This window comes from Xenopus tropicalis, chromosome 1 (assembly GCF_000004195.4).
Source record: "Xenopus tropicalis strain Nigerian chromosome 1, UCB_Xtro_10.0, whole genome shotgun sequence".
Taxonomy (NCBI): Eukaryota; Metazoa; Chordata; class Amphibia; order Anura; family Pipidae; genus Xenopus; species Xenopus tropicalis.
The window spans coordinates 153,850,620-153,867,636 of record NC_030677.2 but is presented as its reverse complement, the minus strand read 5'-3'; the positions used below and the strand labels follow the sequence as shown (position 1 = coordinate 153,867,636).

Here is a 17,017-nt window from a genome sequence, read left to right as displayed (position 1 = left end):
TCCTTTTAAACTTTATTTAAATTCAGTTCTTTATTTGAAGTGGGAGTGCCATTTTTACTTGAAATAAAAAGGACTAAAACGGCAAAAGAGTAATTCGTTGATGTTCTTTGCTCACTGTATACTTTTAGTTCGAGCATGAAATACCCTAGTTATGCTAAAATGCCAAGAGCCGTTTGTAAATACATTCGGGTTTAACTTAACTCGGGGCACCGTAGGAAGTTGGCTTTCAGACTTCATTGTATTAAATGTGTCACATTTGGGTTCTTCTTGCTGTTTGTAACATTGTATCAGCTGTATGTAACACGCTACATTGTTACATACAGGCTTTGGTGACTGGCCAAGCTATGTATCTAAATGCGTGAAAAATGTATCGGTTTACTTGTGAGTCGTTAGTTTTCCTACTTTTAGTTGTATTGTTTATATAATATCTTTTAAACGTCCTAAAAAAATAGAGAGTAAAGAAAAGCCAGGAATGTATTTCCTTGCCTGCATCAGCCATCATGATTCTGTAAGAACATAAAAAATTGTATATGTACAGCACCCTCCCACCATCCCAGTTCCTAAATCGAGCTGTTTTCGCTCACCCCTCCATACACCCCCCTCCTTACACGGTGCAGCCCTCCTAGGGACCCTCAGTAATTGGGGATCACGTGATAAGCTGTTTGGTCTGAGGTATGTGAGAAAAGAACAGGATTGAAATGTGCTGGGGAGGGGCAATATGGAGGGAGAGGGTGGCTGGGGCAGAATGTGGGAAGGCAGTGGGAACAGACGGTTAGGGAGTAGGAAGAGAGGGATAGGAGGGGTTGGCAGAGTAAGAGTGTGGGTGGCCTTTCCTACTATTTTCAGGTGGTCTGTGGATGTCTTTTGGGACCTGTGAGGCCCAGGAAAAGGGCTCAGTGGGTGGGGACCAGACACTGACTCGATAACATCAGTTCAAGTTAGAGAAGCTTGTATCGACTCTCCTAATGAGGCAAGAGGCAGCAGTGGGACCACAGCCTTGGGCCCTTCTCCCACCCAAGCCCGCTCCTGTGTATGATACCGTACGGGCTATACGTGCTCCAGGCTCCATTACTTACACGTGGCACTGCATCTCCGCTTCCCTTCTTGGGGTTCTGCCTACTCTGCTCCACTGATACCATGGGACTTGCTCACTGTGCTTATGCCAGCCCTGTGTATATTTCTATACATTTAGTACATCGCCGTGCTTTACCGGCACCATTTCATTACAGGCCGTAACAATGTGTCCGCACACTATTCACTCAGGCAGCGGTATCCACCCAGTGTCCCAAGGCTGCATCGTGTAAACATGTGCCTAGGGAGCAGTGCAGGTCCTGCAATACAATCTGTCATCAGTAAATATATGTTAAATGTATTTAAGAACCGTGGAATGCCCATGCCTTAGTTTGGACTAGATTACATGTAAATACATCTAAATGAGTTTTGTAAAAACGCTAGCAATAATATACAGTGTTTGTATCTGTACCTCTGTATAACAGCTACATTTATATAGATATATGTCTCTGAAACGTGCTCATTTCCCAGAGAGATGCCCCCTTGTCCTGGCTGCGGGGTGCAATGCAGTGTGCCCGCCCTCCCTCTCTAGAAAAGCATTCATGTGCCACCAGCAGGGCAGTAAGTGGGTGCCCAGGCCGCCTGACACTCTTTCCCTGTTGCACTACTGTGGCAGTGAATAAAGCAGTGCAATGATGAAAGGGCATCAGTCTGCAGCTGATCTAAGCACCGTGCCCTGCAGAACAGAAGTGGAACATCACGTCCCCAAACGCACCCCTCTCCCGCCGATACTGCAACATGGATTCCACTGCTGGGCTGCCAGCCTGGGCATATGATTTCTGTAATTTGTACAAAGGCAGATGTTTCAATAAAGCTGTTACTGTAACAATGGTGGCGTCTTTATGAATTATTTCAGGAAAAATCACGACTGATAATTGGGGCTGTTCGTTATCTGGCTGGAGGGATATTCTAGTTGTTGGGTAGTAGGTGAGTGCACATTATATATACAGAACATAGAAATAATATCACTCTGACCACCGCCTCCTACCGATAAGAAATACTAGAATTAAATGGTAGGAGTCAGGGGTGCTACATAGCAGGAATGTGCCTGTTTGGGGGACGCAGTTGCAGCGCCTTCTCTCGTTCAGGCCGCCAGCACATGGGAAGCCATTTTAAGGCAAAAAACTTCAATCGTTTCGCTTAGAGAGGTTGCAGGCTAGCCCCCGAGTGTGTGGTGGCATGTAGGCGGCTCAGACTTGGCCCTGTGTATTCCCGGCACCCCGGCCTCTCCCACTTTGGGTCTTAAACAGCGAAAAGCCAGAGAAAAGGCTTTTCCTTTCATCCCGCCTGTTCGTGCGCTCCGCCAGAAAATGGCCGCGGCTACAGCACGTGGTTGTACCAGCTTGGCCCAAGCAGCAGCGGCCTCTACTCCCCCCAGCTGGGGCTGCTCCCTCTCTCACCCACTGCAACATTATCATGATTGCACCGATTCGAGCATGGGGCTCACTGTAAACCCAAGGCTTCTTCCACTCACTTAAATACACCACGAGTGATCTGTTAGAAGGTCGGGTTTATTTTTTCAGAGACCTTGCGGGCTTGGACAGGCAGATCTGGTCAGTGAGAGGCCTGACAGCTGCTTCTTTGAAGATTGGAAAGGTTGTGACCCGTAGGGCCTTTCTCCCCTCTATCCCCAGAGCTGCTGAGTCAATCAGGTTGGAGGTGAGGGGGCTGGGAGGAGGAAAGAGAGAGAGAGAGAAATAGTATAGAAAGGAGGGGGAGGGGTTGGACTCAATGACTTGTCCTTTCTTTGGTTTACAATCTGTGAATGAAACAGGAAAAGACATGGAGATCCAAGGAGGAACTAGCACTTCCACTGGCAGGACATCTGCAGGATATTGAGCTGCGTGACATTGCCGCAAAGGCACCACTTTCTAGCACTGTCATCTTTTCCCATACTGCTCTGCGGCACCAGCCTAAAGAGCCACATCCCTTAGCCATTTCCAGTGGATCCCAACAGATCAGCACACACATGTGAGCAGCCACTTACAGCGATGTATTGGGATGTGGCATTCCAAGTCTTAGCCAAACAAATTAACCATTCTACTCTGAGAGTAGATTGGACCCAGATATTGTAGCTACTGGTAGATAGGCGAGTCAGTCAGTTTGCGTGAGGGGGAAAGAGATGACGCAAAACATCACACAAATATCTTTTATTAATACGAGATGACGTGTAAGCACATACAGAAGTTCTTTTGTATTTATACGTAACAATGTATGCCCCTTGAGTAAAAGCTCATATTATAGTGTCGATTGAGCAACCAGCTTTTGCAGAACCACATTTCCCAGCGCCCCCCTGCTATAATTACTCGTGCGGGTGGCAGGGAGTTGTAGTTCTACGCCAGATAGTTGTCAAGTCTTGCTCCTCCCTCTACAAACGAAGATATAGGAGTCAAAATAAAATGGCAGGCACTTTGATTAAGAGGCAAACCCTGAGTGGTTGTCCTTAGTATAGGGGATTATTACATGGCCAATAGACTCCTTCTATTCACATGCCGCAGTGCCCTAGCACTGACATACAAGGCAAGTGTATGGCGAGGCCTGGTTACGCAGTGTTTTGACACGCAGGGCCCAATGCCTGAGCTCAATACAATCTAGAACCAAGCACAACTCTATAATTTACTATATTGGCAATTTACAAATGTATGTGGAGATTTGAAGTATCCGCACATTTTGCACCACATACTGTGTGAGACAATAATCTCTACACTGCCATTGCCTCCGCTCCCTATATAGCCTACATGGCATGGCATGGCACTATCACTTCTGCCTTATTATTGCTATACAGTTAGGAAGCAAAGGCTTAGTTCGGTCGAACCATAGAATTTAAAGGTCAAGTTACACCAAGAAGCACATGTTCTGGACACAAAGAACAAAATGTTAATACAAAAATCAATATAAATATAAAATATTTACTGTCCTTTCAATTACACGTAAAAAGTAAATAGAGGCTACTGGGAAATAATCCATCTACGGTCTAATGCAGCGAGTGACCCCCTGCAGGATTAATGCCATTTCTGAGGTTACTGTTACGAGTCACTGGGTGAATGGGGCAAATGTCCTCAGATGCAAATAGAGCGATAGATAGAAGATAACGTGTGCATTTCCCCCAAATCCTCGATTTATCACGATTGCTACACCAGAAAAAAATACAAAATGGAATAAAAAAAAAACAAACAAAGCAACTGGGTTATTACAAAGACCACGTAGCCATGCATCCCCAGTGCGACTCGCTGAGGTCTATGTGAAGTGCAATCGCTTCTTCCGCTGTTGTTCCGAGGCAAGGGGTGGGTGCTGGGAGTTGTAGTCTAATACAAGCTGGAGGGTAGCGGGTTGCACATAACTCATTTCAATACCTAACAGATGTATCTTATACAAAGGGTGATCAACGGCTTAAAGTAATTCGGGACCAATAAGGATTCATACTTTGATCAATGTCAGTGGCTGCATTGGTGTATGACGTGTAATGTTAGTCGCAGCTGTCGGTGCAGACTTTATTAGCTCCAGGGATTTGTTGTTGGTGCCACATGGGGGAGGGCAGTATTTGTTCCTCAACAGTAGAGCTCCTGTAGAGCCGACAATAAGAAAAAGTCGCCTGAGAGTCCCCAGGGGGGGCAACGCCGTACAATAATACATATATAATGCAATAGGGGCGCCTCTTCCTGGCACCCAAGAGTTTCAATGGGGGATGGATGTAACGATCTGCTTTGGATGCCCTGCCTGCATGGTTCGGAAAGTGGGCATCACTCCTGGCAAGTAGCTTAGGTGCTCACAATCGTCTTAAAAGTATTTTTTTAAAATCATACCTATGAGCACACTTTCATTAGAGCTAAAAGCCTCTCATTTGCTACAGATTACAAACTACATCCCAGATTTCTAAGGTGCCCAGCCCAGCGCTCATTAGGACATCCTGACTGTCCCCCCCACCCAAACATCAGGAATGCGGAAGAGAATATCCTGAACTCACCACCCAAATAGCTTTCATGCTGGCCAGAAACCTACAGAGCAGCTTATGATACAATCGGTTATTATACTGCAAATCCACCCATTCTGTCCTGCAAGGATCTTTAGTCTTGTTCTACATTAGTTGCCCATTTACATGAATTAAATTGCTTGAGGCACAGCCAGATGTGATTTGCCCAGGGCTCACACAGGAATCGAACCCTTACGTTCCTGGATAAATTATTCGCTTTGTACAAACCAAATTTTAGGTGTAATGCATTTATCCTATAATAACGTTCCATAATGATACATAAATGTATAAATAGCAAAGCAAATATTTTTGGCTGATCTGTGTAGTTCTCATGTGTCATTTGAGTAAATAGTTTAATTATGAATCTATGGAAATGTAAAGGTTCCTCCAGAGAATGCACTGTGGGTGAAACTCTATTAGTTGAAATGGACTGTGGCATTCTAGGATGCCCGACTTGGGGCACTGCAGATGTTATTGCAATGCAACCTACAGCCTAGGGAAACACATGGAAGGCACAAGGTTGTTCAACAGGGGTGTGCAGGGGCACATATGCCTATTAAATACAGTAAAAAGGCAAAACAACACGGATTTGCCATTCCCTGTAAGACAGGTTTAGAAAACCCTTAGCCCTCCATCTTTGTACATTTGTACACTTTAGTGAGTGACCTCTCCTGTGCCCACTTAGGGATGTGCAGAAAGTGAGGAATGATGTACCAGGAGCGGCCTCTGGGAAGATGTAGTGGAAATGAGAGGGGGGTATATACTAAGAGGGGTGTATAGTAAGAGGGGGTGTATAGTAAGAGGGGATGTATAGTAAGGGGCTACTAGCTGTGACACTGCATGAGGGCATTTCAACCTGCGGCTCTAGGCGTTTTTCAATTTCATCTACAACCGTCCACTGACAGACAAGGGTTATAGTTTAAGAGCAGCTGGAGGTCCAGACCTTGTGTAGCCATGGTTTATATAAAGACCCCCAGCGCTGTTAAGGATATTCTGGTCAGATTTTATATTGCCAGTTATGGTTTCTGGGAGTTGTAGTACATCAACTGTTGCAGTGCCATTGCCCGTCACTGAAATCATTTCCTGAGCCGATATTTTACTTTAATATTACCAGGCTGATATAACTGACACCTATTCCTGACTATTTGCCCTTAAATACCCGTTTCCCCATTGATATACACTTTCTTTATTCTTTATTATTACCCTACATTTCGAATCTCCTGCATGCAGGGTTGTGCTTTCGCCCCTTGCTCTGCACTTTTTTTTCTCTTCTTTTATGAATATGTAATTATTAGTGCCCCTTACATTGTAGCGCCCCTTTGTGGACACCAGTATTGCCAAGTATTTACATCGCTCACCATTCCTGGTTGTAGATGCTGCTTGTCAATCACAGCCCCTGGCCCTGACATTCCAATTGCTTTGGGTACAACCTCTTCTGCACAACATTATTTAATAGTTCATGCCACCAAGTGTCACTTTAGGGTGAAGACACACAGAGCTACTTAGTAGCAGCTACTTGTCACGGCTGCTAAACACCAGAAAATACCCTGCCATAGAAAACACTGAGAATTGCTTCTGCTACAACACAGATAGCAACAATTATCTGTAAATGATTGATATTGCCTATTTTAGTAGCTGCTATTACTAGCTCTGTGTGTCTTCCCTCTAAAATGAAGAATCACTAGTGATGTTTCTAATGGACAAAATGTATTATAACTACTGGTGTAGAGACCAAGGGGAAGACACATACAAATGGCCAAACTCATGAGCTTTAATCATATGCCTAGCGACTAAAACTGTTGTTTACATAAAAAGGGCATAATATACAAAGTCTGTATTACATATCAGGCATGGGTGCCGGGCTAGGTCATACTCTGGGCATAGGTTACCTAGCTAGGTACAGAAGCTGGGTTACACATAGAGCAGGGAAAGCAATGCTTGGTATAAATGCCCAACATGGACAATGCCCAGCTAAGCGGAAATGCAGGGGTGCCAGCCAAAGATCAAACACTAGGTGCAACCCCAACGCTACAGTACATATGCAGTGTCATGCATAGCTAGAGGGTGCCAGGCTTCCAATAAATGCTGGGTCATATATGGTCACATGATGCCAGGCAAAATGCCAGTGCGGGAGTATACCTTGAGGCAGGGGGAAGGCACATACATGAGAGAGTGCCAGGTTGTGTGCCACTGCTGGGTCATACATCAGGCAGCGGTGTTAGGATGATAAAATACTGGGTTCTTGCATGTGGCAGAACATTGTACATGTGCGATGCCGCCCTTTTTTTTGCCGCAGCGCGTTCAGAGGAGCACGTAGTGCCAGTTCCTTACCGAGCGCAGAGGCAGCACCGCCAAACCCCACGTCTGGGATACTCCCCGGGATTCCCATGTTTGGCACTGGCTCTACGGCTGGGTATCCCGGCATTGTGCCCACCCACTGGCCCATAAAGTGACTCATGTACTTATCCATTACCAGCAAAGCAGCGTCTCTCCAGATGTTGGAAACTACAAGTTCCAGCCTCCCGCTGCAGCTCCTGCTGGGATTTGTAGTGTTACAACAACTAGAATTAAATGTGTTGGGCAACACGATTATAAAACGTACATGGTTTTTCCATTTCTATGACACCATACTTGATTTATCTATATATATATATATATATACACGTTACATTGCTATCAATGTAAATATAATGATTTTTCCATTTTCGGGGTTATTGCATGTTTGGCTCAGAGCTGGGTGCACTGCCAGGGTAGTATGGCACATAACTCATAACTTATACCAGCTTGGTCCCCCCTTGTCTTGTGCTGGAACAAAGCTCGTACGGAGCAGGAGGGGAATGCGCAGCCAGAGCATCCTCTGCCTGGGAGGAGGAGGGGGAGGAGAGACAAAGGGGAGGAAGGGCTGATGGGGGGGGGGGGGGGTGCAGACTGGTCCTGCAGGAGGAATTCCTTTCCCAGGAGCCTTAAGTGGGGGGAAGGGGTCCCTGTGCAGTGAACGATGGGAAAGCCCCTCTCTGAAGTCTTCTGATGAGTGATGGACAGTTTTCCAGCCAATCAGAAGCCCGGGGCATTTCTGTATATTAACGTATGTAACAAGCTAGTAAAATCCCCCAAAACCGCTGGGTTCCGCAGAAGATAAATTGGGTAATTAACACTGAAACTGATTGTATCGCCACACTGACTTTTAGCGCCGTTGCAGCTGCTTAACCAGAGCAAAGCTCTAGAAACTGTTTGCCCTTATGATGGGGTTGATCTCCAAACCTGCAAGATCCTCCTGCCCAGCCACTACGGCGTGCCCTTAGCGATGTGCCCGGGCTCCCAGGTGGGTCTGGTAGCCCTCTTGCCATATAACCGATGCACTCATTTAATCCATGTATCTTCCCAGGAGTTTTTCTTTGCATCTTATCAGATCTATTTGATGTTCTCGCGAATTAAAATAAGACTTTGATTAAAAAATTAGAAATATCAGAGACGAAATGGTGACCTCCCAGTGTTGAGATATGTAGGAAGCCACGTTTCCTTTCCATTGTATTTACAAACAATACAAGCGCCAATTTAAAGGGACAGTACGGTGTAAATAGTCGCGGCGCTAACCTCTGCGTTATTTATTTGCTCCTGAGCTTTAAATTATATAATTATGTTTGGTACAGAAATGGAGGATTAAAAACAACAAAATATATTTCAATGATATCTGCTGTTTGTAAACAGACTGATAAGTACTATTTCCCTGCAGGATCGCTGGCAGCTAGGTCATTCAGTAGCACAAAGAATGTAACGTCTGTTGCGACACGTCTCCTGGAATGAAACCGTTTATATTCCAACACACAGGGCGTTTGGTGGCTCTAAAGAAAAACAAATTCATTGTATTTTTATATTTAAGCTAAATTCAATAGTTATGTATTGCAACATTCTGAGTATCTCTTTTATTACTTACTAAGACTAGGCTGGCGAATAATTCAGGGAATTTAGATTTTTTAAAAGGTATTTATTTTTGCAATTTTCTACATAACATAGGAAACAAAATAAAAAGATAAAGAGAGGAAGGAGATAGAAAGAATAGAGCTGCCATAAACTGCCCATACATGCACCACTATAATCTAAGTTAATAAATTACATTTAGTACACTTTCTGACCTTGTGTGGCCCCAAATTATTGTCCCAATAATTTTCGCACCATGGCCATCGGTTGTTTAGTAGATCAGACAGGTTAGAAAATTTTGGTTGGATAATGATAAAATCTGTGCATGTATTGTGTATCTGGCGATTTAAATGTTGCATTTAAATGTACAATCTTTCAAAACGTTTGTCGGTAGAATACTAAAATCTGAACATGTATGGCCAGCTTTTCATTACAGTATAAATGGTACAATTGCAGTAAAGTACAATACTATACAAGAGCTGTGAGCAAATACTATATGCCAACATTACAGTCACAAAGAAGAGTGCATATGGGTATAGTACTCATCAACATCAATAAGCATTACATGAACCCTCACACTACCCATCAGGCATATGGCAGGGACTACTCCAAGTCTGCTACTGTCTCAGGCAGTCCTAGCCATGGACCCCAGAAAGCTGTAAATTTGTCTGGGTATTCCCCAGCCAGATACACAGGCATTTGTAGGGTAAGAACCTCATTAATAGATTCCCAGAAAACATGAAATGGGGTCCCTGTCACCTCCACTCCAAACTTATAGTATGTATTTAGGGTGCCTGAGTATATTTGGATCAATCTATAGGTGAGTGAGATACACTTTACGGGGGAACTGTTTTTTTATCAGTCTGTCTCAATTTGAGATTGTGAATTGTGGAACTTGCTCTAATATTCCCCTGAGAGGCCTCCTTGTCATATATCAGGGTAGCAGCCTTTACAAATCCAGACTGTGTAAAACAGAACTCCAGTGTACTTTGGGCTTAGTTGGGAACTGAGCCTGAGTTGTGTTGCACCTGCATATATCTGGACATTATGTGGGATTGTTAGGACAAAACACAGTTGTTCTTGATGTGCCCATACTTAAACAGGAGCATGTAAGCGCTAAATGCAGATGAAAAACAACATGCTGTGTTCCACCTGTGCTCTGTGCTTACATCCACCTGTGTCAGCGCAAACACATATTCCATGACAGGAAAATGCAGGACAAAACACCGGAAGTACAAGCCCAAACATTTTTCCCTGATGCAGCCAATTGGTATCTAGTCTATGGCTCATTTTCAAGCAAAAATCACCTGCCCAGCGTTTGCACAATCCCTTTTAGCCCACTGCCATTGCAGGCAAAGGAGGTGATTAGTACCCACTGAGAAAATGTGTGTGTTCAATTTCTGTTAAAACTGCTTGTACAGGAAGACATTGGCTGCCAACCACTCATTTTAGTACCAGGCCAGAAGAACTAGGTATGAACAGTTTAACACACTGATTATTTCTATCAGGGTTGCCAAGCCATTATTTTTTTGTACAGCCCATTAGACTATAAATGTACAGGTTTCTCTAAGGGCTCTTACGCACGAGTGTTCCTTCCTGCACTCCCCTGCACAAGGCTCTCATGCCATGAGGAAAGTGTTGAACCTTGCCTCAGGTGGCAAAAAGCCACCTCTGGCAACTTTAAGGCTGATGTCAGATGAGGCGTAGGGTGGATATTTTCGGCAAGTGGAAAAACGCTGCACCTGAATGAATGGGATACGCTCAGGTGCAGGAACATGTAGGGGTAATACGCATAAAAATGCGAGAGTTTGAAAGTTTCACGTTTTTATGCGTATTTCAGCTACATGTGCCTGCACCCGAGCGTATCCCATTCATTTCGGTGCAGGCACATGTAGCGTAGGGCGGTATTTTCAGCAAGCGCTTTTTCGCTTGCCGAAAATATCTGCCCTTCACCACGTCTGGCATTGAAACCAAATTTTCATTTTTTTTAAAATGTGAGCGAAGTAGCTAGCTACAATAGTGATGAGCCCCCTCTGGACCTGATCCAACGCTACAATTGTAAGTGCAGTATTAATGTTTTGCTGTGTGGTGGTCTCCTGCTTTCCACCGCAGGAAGAAAGTGCATCCCAATCTTCCTAATGGGGGTGTACTAACACAGGCAGATGTGAGCACCAAACGCAGGTGGAACACAGCATGTTGCATTCCACCTGCGTTTGGTGCTTATATGTGCCTGTCTCAGTAGAGGCACCTAAGAAAGAACAAATTGCGTTTTGTCCTGCAGTGGAACACAGGAGAACACCACCACAGCAGGAGGGCAGGAAGGAACACTCATGAGTATGAGCCCTTAGTCTATTAAGTTAGCAGTTTGCTTTAATTTACAACAGAAGCCTGAACTGTTGTAGCATTTAAAAAACATTGCATTTTTCCCCTCTCTTCTTACTGGTTTGTTTCAAGCCTTCCTGCTTTCTTTCAATTTTTCAATGTCATAAGTACTGTTTGTTTTATAACCTGTGCCTTTTCTCCATTATTTAGACTGAATAGCTGCTGTGCAGTCATAAATATGCTGTAAATTATATCCTTATAAATGGTGCTTAGTGATGTTACCAGTTATAAGAAGTGCTTAGCAATGTAATTTTTGTCACATAACTTACTGAAACTTGTGTATTATAATACATAAAGTACCCCCTGCTGTAAAATAGCAGGATATTAAGTTACTTTGGAGTTCTATGACATTTTAAGTTTTATCACTTATTATATCCTTATATTTTACAATGGGGGTACTTTATTCATTATATAAATCTGATCATAATAGTGACTGCCCCATGGCTGCACATCAGTTTATTATATAAACTATAGTAGTGTTTCTGAATAAAACACACCAGTTTTACAACTGTAGAGCAATTCTTGGCTAACACACACAACACTCACACATAATTCCCCGGGAAAAAGCTTGGGTACCTCTACACAGCAGCTGACAATCCTCATGGTAGTGCTGCTATCACATAATGCAATTTATGTATCCCCTCTTCATTTGCCAGTATATAATCCTAGTTTTCTCCTTAAAGAGATACTGACACCAGAAATGAAATCCTTTTTAAATCTATCATAACATTGTGTTTGTATGAGCTTTATAATTTTGCCATAAAAGTATTTTCTGAAGCTTTTACATTCCCTATCTGATCCCCCATGTTCCCCTATGAGGGGGTGGCCATATTTGTGCAGCAGTAGCACATTAGCATTAAAAGCTATAACTGACAGGCTGAGAAGGGGCAGTCAGGTTGGCAAAACAGTCAGGTTTAAGAAATTCAAGTACCAATTACTTACAAAAGCAGCCCTATCAGCAAAAATGATCAACATGACCTATAGGGAACTTTGTGTAGATTCATAATTTAATAAGTAGTTTTTTTGTGTCAGTATCACTTTAATGTTATTTACTTAGAACAATAAGGAGTAAGGAGAACTTGTGGCAAACTATAGGGATAGTGTGCCAGTAATAACACCATAAAAAGGGCCATACTTGTTCACTATTGGATAAAACAAACACCTTTCCAAGAGCAAGATAAGAGTGTGCTGTTACAGTACAGTCCCCTCCAGGTTTTCCTATTTTCTCCAGGTTTTTCTTATACTAAGTGGCCACAACCATGGGTCACTTGCTGTGGGTAGGGTTGCCACCTCATCCCTTTAATACCTGCTACATCCATGGATAATTAGCATTTCCTTTGCATAACACTGCAAATCTTCCCTCAAATATGACTTCTCTAGGGCTCGTCATCACAAGCATTCTGTATGCCCAGGGTCTGACTGGGTGGACCCTGCACCCTCTCAAGGTACCTCCGCCAACTCATCCCCTGCTGCGCACCCCTAACAACCACCCCCTCGCCCGAAGTCCTCCCCGTATGTGAAACACATCAGGGGTGGACATCGCTGATGGACAGGAGAAGTGGCAACAGGGTCGGGTCTGGGCTGCTGGGGTCCACCGGGTATTTTCCTGGTGTCCTGGTGGCCCAGTCCGACCCTGTGCGCTCCCCTGATGTGTCGTTCTCCTGCGTTCAGCCACAGGGCAGCACAAGAAGAAACACGTGCCATTCTTTCTAATGAAGCTGTACTAACACAGGTGCATGTAAGCGCTGAACGTAGGTGGAATGCAGCATGTGATGTTTCACCTGTGTTGCATGCACCTGTGTTAGTATAGCCCCATTAGGAAGAATGGGTGCCTTTTTTTCTGCATATGAGCATTGTGAAATAACTGTTATACTCTCTTCAAGCAAACAGTTGATCTACCCTAAGTTCATCACCACAAGCTAATGATATCCATTAAAAGATAGTCATCCCATGAGGGAAAAGAATATGTTGTTTGTGTCTGAGGCATAGTAACTACCTGTGATGGTAATGGTAATAATACAACACCAACAAAGGACAAGCTCATATGCAAAACACAGAAGATGTTTTATCACAAAAAAGTTATATGGAAAAAAAAAATAAATTTTTATTGTTCTTTACAGAAGCAGATTATTAGACCTTAGTTTATCCTCACCTGTGGCATTGAATGAATACTCATTACATAGGTCCAGGCTGAATCACTGAGATCAATGTTCCCCATTATTTTATTTTATTTTTTTGCTGTGTGTGCAAAAATTATCTTTCCTGATTTTAAAGCTATATGCAAACTTTAAAAAAAAAAACCTGTGTGCAGAGACATTAATAGGTCAGAATAAGCACAACATTTTCACAGGCACCAGTCCAGTGCTTGGTGGTGACATTAAGAACCTGGCATGACACTGTAATGTCAGCGCTATCATGCTGATAACTTGCTCATGCCCCCTAGATGGCAAGGATTTTCTGGGGGTATAGTATGTGCCTGTTTGACACAAAACACAAACCTTTAAAGCACACTGGCACCAATGTTTATTGGCAGTTCATTGATAGGTGCTCTTTTTCAGTCTTGTTCCTACACTGACCTATGTCTGCCAGACCTGTTACCTGTATACTTTTTTAATGCATTTACAATTGTATGTGGAGTGCAAAAAACACATATATTGCTTTTATATGTGTTTTTTTAAGACGCAACTAAGTGCGTTTTGTCAGTTTGAAACACAACCCTCTGTTCTACTGGATTATGAATGCACTTCAAGCACAAGAAAATGCAGCATGTTGTGATAAATACGCTAATGGAGTAAAATACAACACTGAACACTAGTGAGTACAACCAGGTACTGGTTAATGAAATCAGTTAGTGAATATGTTTAGGTGCGATCAAACGTGCCTCAAAATCTAATGCAGTACGAGCCCTAGATCTTTGCTGTACTTACCCTTGGACTTTTTCCCTGCCTTGCTTTGTTTTGCCAGTGCCTACCTTCAGTTAACTCTTTCTGTGCCTGCCATTATGTTTCTAGAGAGGAAGGTATTTTTGGGCTCTTTGTGAACTGCAGGAAAGGAGAATTCCTGTGTGCACCACAGCCCTAAAATCTATTTTCTGTTGTTATTTAATGACTCCCTGTCTGCCTGTTACCCAGCCAGTCTCCTCCAAAGTCTCTACTCCAAACACCAAGACCAGTGTCTCCTGACACTAATTTGTGGCCCTGGCATACCTCCCAACCGTCCCGATTTTCACGGGACAGTCCCGATTTTGACAGCTCAACCCGCAGTCCCGGATTCTTACTGAAAAGTCCCTCATTTCCCTTTAATCTCCTGTACTGAACCTGCACCGCTAAAAAAATACAATGTAGCCCAGAAAACCTAACACGCTACACCTGCACTGAGATACAATTGTAATTAATAAGCTGAACAGGTCTCTTGGGGGAACCGAGACTTGCAGCTTAAAGGGGAATTTTTCAACTTTTTTTCAACATAAAACAAGGCCCCAAAACCCCTAGAAATGTGTACAAACTTTAAATAACCTGCCAAATTCTGCAAAATGGGAGGGGGTGGCAGTCGCAAAAAAAAGGACGTGGCCAAAAAATGTCCTCTGTGATACGTGCGTAATTTCTTTTCAAATGTTGGGAGGTATGCCCTCTGGTTGCCATGCTAGTATGATTAGGCCACTGGTTGTGACAGTAATAAAATGGTTTCACATAAAATTTTATGTGTGCTCACCACAACTTGTCGTCTTGGCTGTGTGCACATATACAAGCTCTCATCTTAGGCCAGAGTAACGCGGTGGATCATCTGCTCTCTTTCACAGCTCTATGTAGCTGCACCGAGAGGAACAGCTTCAGCTTAAGTGCAGCTACAGTGAGTGGAGAGTAGATCAGTGCGAAGATGCCTGCTTTCTCTGCTCCACTCCGTTTACTTGGCTACACAGAGCTGTGGATGATCCGTTGTGTGTGATTCTGCCCTAAGAGGAAACATTGGTTGAGAACATTGGGAGGGGCAGCATATATAGAATAGGTGCTACACCACAGTGTTAGAATTGCACCACAAATGGCTTTGCACTTTGGCCACAAATCTCTATTTTGCTGTCATCTGACCACCATTTTTTTCATTCTCATCCTTTTGGCAAACTGCAGACATGCTCTATGCTACCCTTTAGGGTGAAGACACACTGGGCAATTAATTGCAGAAACTTTTTGAAAAGTCAAAGCTACTAATCGCCGTGTGTGTCTTTGCCCTAACACACAGATCTCGATATTGAGGACAGGGGAACTGGGTGGTTTGAAGTAACTTCCACTTCCTGACAACGGAATCAACAGTGCACACTGAGATATCTAGACACTTAGGGCGAAGACACATGGGGTGATTAGTCGGTGCGACTTTCTGAAAAGTCGCAGCGACTAATCCCTGGGACAAAATTGCGCGCATGATTTTGTTGTGACGAAGTGAGTGTACTCTGTGCAGTAATTATTAAACTAATTGCTCCGTGTGTCTTCACCCTTAGGAATGTCACAATATCAGACATTTTTCAAAAAATTCAAGTGAAACAGTAAGTGCGGGAAAAAGATGCAGAAAGATTGGGAAAAGCAAAACTTTTTTGACTTGTTGCAAAATAACTGCAACTTTTTTGAATTGTCGCACAAAAAAGAGCGTCAAAATGGAGACCCCCACCCAAAAACTGTTTTTACATAATGAAAGAAAATGTAATATATGTTACTAAAATCAGCATCTGTCTGGCTGTTTAGAGTTCATTTTTCTTCCCCTAATTTTAAAGTTTCTAACATTTTACACATTTGTTTGTGGTTCCAACCTTTCTAATGATTTTCTCAGATTTCAAAACACCTCATCCAGATATTGAGTAAAATGTATTAGTTTAATAATTAACTTGTGGAAGTCAGTTATAAGGCTGTTTTGTTAGGGTGAAGACATACAGAGCTACTAGTAGCTGCTACTTTTTCACAGCTGCTAAACACCAGAAAATACCCTGCCATAGACAATACTGAGAATTGCCTCTGCTAAAACACATGTAGAGACAACTGTCAGTAAATCAGTATTTGTCTATTTTAGTAGCCACTACAAGTAGCTGCTACTAGTAGCTCTGTATGTTTTCACCCTTAGGGCAATTCTCTTTTACCTTAGAGCAGTAGTCTTTAGACTTGTCTGTTCTAAGCTTCTCTTTGAGACCCAACATGTGGCCTGTTGATACAGCCACCCACCCTTCTGTATCAAGCCATGGAATTGAACACATCGAAGACACACAAAAAAGTACTCATCCATATTCTTGCTCTAAATGATAGACTTGCAGGAATATCTTGAATTAAAAAAACTGGTTTCCAAAAGATCAGGCTGTCAGATGTGGATGGATGCATTTTTGTGTAGAAAAAAAAAAAAGAATCAAGCATGTATATTTGTATAATTTGGAACTCTCTGGATAATGGGTTTCTGGATAAGGGATCCTATACCTGTATATCAATTAAACTGTTTCATAGATGTATAACTTATCTGGATTGCAAATTAGACCATAACCAGTAACACCAAAAATGAGAATGATATATATTGTTTTCAATTTTCATTGAAGCAAGTTTTTTTGTATCAATCACCTTAAATCGGGTGTCTAAACAAAGCCCCACCCAATATGTTTGATCATTGCTACTATAGGTAATACAGCCCTACCTGAAAAAAGACAAC

At 43.0% G+C, this 17,017-nt stretch overlaps 1 protein-coding gene and 1 non-coding gene across 2 annotated transcripts in view; both read left to right on the top strand.

The window, feature by feature from the left end:
- ydjc (YdjC chitooligosaccharide deacetylase homolog) overlaps nt 1-17,017 on the top strand; it is a 74,565-nt gene that overhangs the window by 11,481 nt on the left and 46,067 nt on the right. The window lies entirely within an intron of this gene.
- On the top strand, nt 1,650-1,725 carry mir130b (microRNA mir-130b). Its single transcript, NR_049577.1, has one exon. It is a non-coding gene; the product is annotated as a microRNA mir-130b (primary transcript).